General features: G+C 42.6%; 1 pseudogene; it reads left to right on the top strand.

Annotated features, from left to right (window-relative positions):
• The first annotated feature begins 346 nt into the window (after positions 1–346).
• LOC139301738 (T-box-containing protein TBX6L-like) lies at positions 347–3,806 on the top strand (annotated as a pseudogene).
• Positions 3,807–6,000: the final 2,194 nt, after the last annotated feature.

Here is a 6,000-nt window from a genome sequence, read left to right as displayed (position 1 = left end):
CATATCTCTTTAAAGATAGTCTTAGAATTAAAGCTAAACTTTTCTTCCATTGTAGCTTTTGCACAGATGTCTCTCTGCGATAAAAAACAACAACAATGAATGACTTGAGACAGACAGACTCGAGGTCTGTATGTATAAAGGGAGACTTTCACCCCAACATGCCAGTATTGAAGCAGCTCATGTACACGTCAATGAACAAAAGGAGACCAACATCTACACACAGTCCCACAGTACGGCAGCTGAGGACCTCACCATCAGATAATACTCTCACCTGCCCCCTCGCTCTGCTCTGACTAAACCCCCCCCCCCCCCCCCCCCCGGCTGTTTAGACCCCACCCTTTCTGTGATGACCAATCAAGTTCAAGGCTCAGGCCTTACCAAGGATAGAGACCCCTGGCATATTGGACTTCAGTGTTAGAGCACCTTGAAAGCAGCACTTTGTCTCCAAACTTCTGCGTTGGTGGTGACAACAGGAGGACACAGCAACATGCAACACATCTCTGGTAAGTTTTATTAGATCAAACTATGCTGTATGAGCATGCATGTGCAATGTGACACTGGACTTCTCAATGATGGGAGGAGGGAGACATATACTGTAATGGCTTGTTCACTTTGGGTTGTAGGTAAATAATCACAAATGCAAGATAGTCCACGATGTATTAGAGTTGTTTAATTTGCTTGATTTCTGATTACTTTCTAACACAAACACCCACATTTCTTCCAGTGCACGAGAAACTGTGCAATTAATCATTGATATTAATATTTTACTGATTTGAGGATGATTATTGATAAGGATGTGCAAAAGTCATCTCAGTGTAAAACATTTCTGGAAGTGGAACTGTTCACAGAGAGATGTGATGTCTCAAGTTCTGCATGCTTTGTGAGAATATATTTCTCCTATAAACTCCACACTCCAATAAACCAGTCATTTGTTCAATAAATATGTCTGATTTTTTACTGAATTGTTTACATGTGTGTTTCTCCACAGACAAATCGAATCTAGGCATGCTCCGGTCCCCTCCAGTCGCTGACTCATACCAGCAGGGCAGCATCAGGATGACCCTGGAGAACTCAGACCTCTGGAAGTCCTTTCACAGCATCGGAACAGAGATGATTATAACAAAACATGGAAGGTAAGGCTGGCTGCTGAATTAAGACCTAATACATAGTCTTGTTTCCCGGGGTTTTCTCTTCTTTCTGAAAAGACCAGTAGTGCTTTGTATCATTTCACACACAGACCAAAAACCTACAAGAAATTGCCTGTGCTTATGCTTATATGACTTTGTGTATTTGTTTCAGGAGAATGTTCCCACACTGCAGCATCAGTCTATCTGGGCTCCAACCTTTTGCCAATTATGTCATCATGGTGGACATGGTGCCTGTAGACAGCTTCAAATATAAGGTAAATGCATGTACACACACTGAGTACTGTATGAAGCTTTTCAATGTCTTGTTTTCATTGTTTTCCACATTTGGTTTGCTGGGGACTAAAAGCAACAGACTGCAGTATGTAAAGCAAAGCAGTCTGCAGCCAGACTCTGGCCTGCCCACTCTGGGCTGTTCACCGCTGCATATCAAAGCCTTTCATTGCTTCCTGTTTGTGCACCCTCGGCTGGAGGCCCAATCAATTAGCATCCCTCCTCATTCACAATCGGTGAATGAGGAGCAGTCGGCCATCCATACACTCAACGGCTCTTACATCAACTGCTGTGGCCCATTTGGTCACAGATATTGCTTTTAGCACACACTTGAAAACAATGAGGTGCATAATAAAGGGAGAGTACTGTTGGAGTTTTGAGAGTTTTTAGTGGCGGTGAATTAGTAAAAACAGTGATTTTTTAAAAAGGTTTTTCCTTGAATTATAGATTAAATTATATTAGTGACTAGAAAGATAGACACTCCCCGCACATTGTAACACAATGTGAAAAATAGCCCTGCAATAAATCCTGCCAATAGATAAGTTTTCATGCACCACAGCTCTCTTTCAGTCATTATAAAGTGAAAAAAGCATTTTATGCTTCATGAAGACTTTCTGATTAGTTAGACATGTCCTTAGGTCTCACACTTGGTAAGCTTTCACCCCTCACCTCCCCAATTTCTCTGTAGTGGAAAAAGGAGCAGTGGGAGGTCGCGGGGAAGGCAGAGCCCCAGCCCCCGTGTCGGACATACATGCACCCGGACTCCCCTGCCCCAGGAAGTCACTGGATGAAGCAGTCGTTGTCTTTTCTCAAGATGAAGCTCACCAACAACACCTTGGACCAGCACGGCCATGTAAGACACCATCTTGCACACAGAGTCACACGATTATAACATGCTGTGTTTACTCTATGTGTCTTTTGCTCACTCTGCTCTTTTTTACCCTTCAGATCATCCTGCATTCCATGCATCGCTACTACCCCAGGTTCCACGTCACCCAGGCAGACAGTCCTTACACTGTCCGCTGGGGCCCATTTCAGACCTTCTCCTTCCCAGAGACGACCTTCACTGCAGTGACAGCTTACCAAAACCCAAAGGTAGGAACTTAGACTGCAGTTTTAACATAACATTAACCAGACACAGAAGCAATGATATTTCTGTTTGATTGGAAGAGTTTGACAACTGTCTTTTCTCTTCTTTCTTTCTTTTTAAGATCACCAAATTGAAGATTGACCACAACCCCTTCGCTAAGGGATTCAGGGAGGGAGGCACCCATTCCCACAGTAAAAGGTAGGAATTACGTTTTTAGGGACTGAATTTCTTTCAGGGTTGTCACAAGCAGTTCTGAGCTACTTGAATGAAACAAAGCAATAGTTTGTATACTGGACATTTTTGGAAGTTGTATTTGTTGATATGAAATGACTTTACTAATTTGTTGTAGTCTTCTGTATTTAAAGCATAAACAGACATTTGTTATCACCATATGTAGCTAAAACATTGTCTGTGTTATGCTATTTTGATGTTGTGTTAGACCAGTATGAACATAAACAGTGAAAAAGTATATCTGAATGAGCCACAATGTAAAAAAAAAAGATTTAAATAAATATTTTTTCATAGGTGTCGTTCAAGTAGAAGCCCTCCTGCAAAAAGAGCCACACTGGACAGGGAAGCTCTTTGCGACAGTCCTCCAGGTAAGTTATTTTCAAGTTTCAAAAATCCTGGTTGCATGAAAAAGTATTCCTTTAAATCAATGTGCCAATGTCGTTATACTTCTATGAGATTGTATTAAAGATTGTATTTCCCTCTCAGGCCTGCAGAGGATGCCCTCCACCTCTCAGTCGGTGCAGGCAGGGAAGAACCAGGCCTCTACGCAGCAGTCATTGAAGGGGGGTGACCTTCCAGCCGGGGCTCTGGCGCAGGACCTATCTGAGAGTCTACACGCTGAGCCCCTGGAGCTGCACGAGTATGACTACAGCTGCGAAGAACAGATGGTGCCCGCATCCGTGGCATACCAGCCCTACAGGTATGATTTGAGACATCCGGGGTGAGATCAAACCCAATGAGACTTGAGCACAGGGAAATAAAGTATAAACATTCACGACATTGGAAAAATCAGAATGTAACAATGGGAAGAAGGAACGAGATACATGGGCAGTAAGCATGATGATGACGATGACAATTCTCTTTTCTCCAGATCCGCAGAGTACGCCAGATTCCCATTGCCTTCCAACGACGTAGATGCAGCGCACACCCCCATCCATCACCCACCTCATCCACTCGCCACAGCTGAACACAATGTCCAACAACACGGCTACTACCACCATCCCCACCACCACAGCCATGCAGCAGACTGGAGCCAGTACCCGCTCTTCTCCTACTCCTGTTGGTGAACTTTGACCCTTTATAAAAACCACTAAAGCCTTGGAGGAATGCTGTTAATATGACTGGGCCAGCAGCTGACGGACCGCTCCAGTAGTTTCTGTTAAAATTGTATAAAGTTTCATGTACAAGAGCTTGTATTGTATTTTTCACGGGACAAAAATGTCTGTATTCATCTGAAGTGGTGCATCATGTTTTCCTGTCTTTTTATATTCCTGCTCACACATGCTAGTTCAGTTTGAGCTTGCACGGTTGTCTGTGTTGAAGTAGATACAGTATGTGTTTTGAGACGCAGTATATACTGTATATTATGTGCCGCCTCCAGTCAGCAGGGAAATAAGTATGAAATTGAATCTGCAGGTGCGATGAAAAGATACCCATCTGTACTGTAACAGACATTTAATAAGACTGTTAAGGTATCATATTGAGGTATCAAAGGTTTTCCTCTAATGTTGATTTTGTGCTCATCTATGGCTGTCAGCTGGAATTGCTTAAAACGCAATATTGTATAAAAATGACTAAACAGAATTGAATACACAACAAAATGTACTTTTATTCAACACCAAACTGTGTGAACAAATATATAGGTTTAGAGTCATACCAGATAAGTCATATGATGTCAGGATCAGTATTGGCATCAAAAAGTGACAAAATTGTTTATTGGCGTTCAGATGCTGAGACAATAAATGAGATGAACAACAATGAGTAAACCTGTGTGGCATTCAGGAATGCTGGGTATTTTGATTAGAATTAAGCACATACAGCTACTCTGATACAAATTCATGAACAAGACCAAGAGTCTACAGCCACGTTAGTGTCTCTGTGAGGCTGTATTCAGGCACAGCGGCGCTTTGAGCACGCTAACATGCTCACAATGACAATACTAAACTTGCTGAGGTTTAATCTTTACTATTTTCACCATCTTAGTTTAGTGTGTTAGCATGAAAACATTTGCTGGTTAGCAGCAGAAGGCGCTAGGTGAAATGATGAAATGCAAAGGGATAACCAAGGGGTTCACCCTCCGTGGATCATTAATGTCATGGCAATCCATCCAATAGTTGTTGAGATATTTCAGTCTGGACCAAAGTGGTTGAACGACCAATCAACTGACATCTATAGAGCTGTGCTGCTAGTGCGGCTAAAAGAATTGGCTAATCGATTCATATTGACCTGCCAAGGTGCAATCATGGTTCCACTTACCACCAACAACACATGAGCAAATGAATCCAAACAAGGTGGTGATGTCCTGGAATCTACCCACCATGACCCTGCTGCTCTAGTAATCCATTGCTATACTACAACTATGTATAGTCTCCATCAACTGTATTTGAATCCTTTGAGTACAAGCATTACACAACAACAGCATGTTTTGGGGCGAGAAAGAGCGAGAACGATGCAGCGACGAGAGACTGTCTCCGAGCAGTGAGTCTGACCCGACAAAGTGATGACAGACAGCGAGTGTGGAATTACCATCATAGTCTGGCATAGTTTCCCCAGCAGAAGGCAGGAACGTCTGTGCTGTAAATGTTTTACGAGAGAGAGAGAGAGAGAGAGAGAGAGAGAGAGGGAAGCCATATCTGGGACATTTACAAAGCTTCAGGGAGCACACAGTGCAAAGGAATTTTCTAGAGCACATCAACTGACGTGTTTTTTTAACATCACTGTAAAAATACATGCAGAGAGGCAAAATCTTAAAATGGTGCCCAACCTGGAGCAGATATGGTTTCAGTCACTGACAAACAGAAAATGTTGGCTGTGAGGAGGTCTGAAAGTGTGACATTCTGATTACAGGATGGTCGTTTTTCCTTAGGTGGCCTGGGTCATCTGGGTCACCCACATAGCTCATCCTGGATTCCTCTCACCTCGCTATAAAAACGATTTACAGACCACAGATGGGGTCAATTAGTGTGCCTGAGTTATAATTCCAGCACTGAAGGGCATGTGAGCATTTAGCCAAGGCTTCTTACCAGAGTTAAGCAGCGTTATCGAGCTCTGTTCTGTACCTGGACAACATCAAATTTAAAAAAGCTAAAGATGTCCCTGATAAAAAAAATGATTTCTCTAATTTCAAGAGTAGTTGGAACAATCTACTGGACAAGGTTAATATTATTGCTAACAACCAATGGACAAAACACTCAACATGTTCACATTGGTTCAACCACAAAATGTAATGTTGTTGTAAACCTAAAAAAGGCAGCATGCCGA

This window comes from Enoplosus armatus, chromosome 18 (genome assembly GCF_043641665.1).
Source record: "Enoplosus armatus isolate fEnoArm2 chromosome 18, fEnoArm2.hap1, whole genome shotgun sequence".
NCBI classification, from domain to species: domain Eukaryota; kingdom Metazoa; phylum Chordata; class Actinopteri; order Centrarchiformes; family Enoplosidae; genus Enoplosus; species Enoplosus armatus.
Note: the sequence above shows the minus strand (reverse complement) of the source record. Positions and strands in the feature narration are given on the sequence as shown.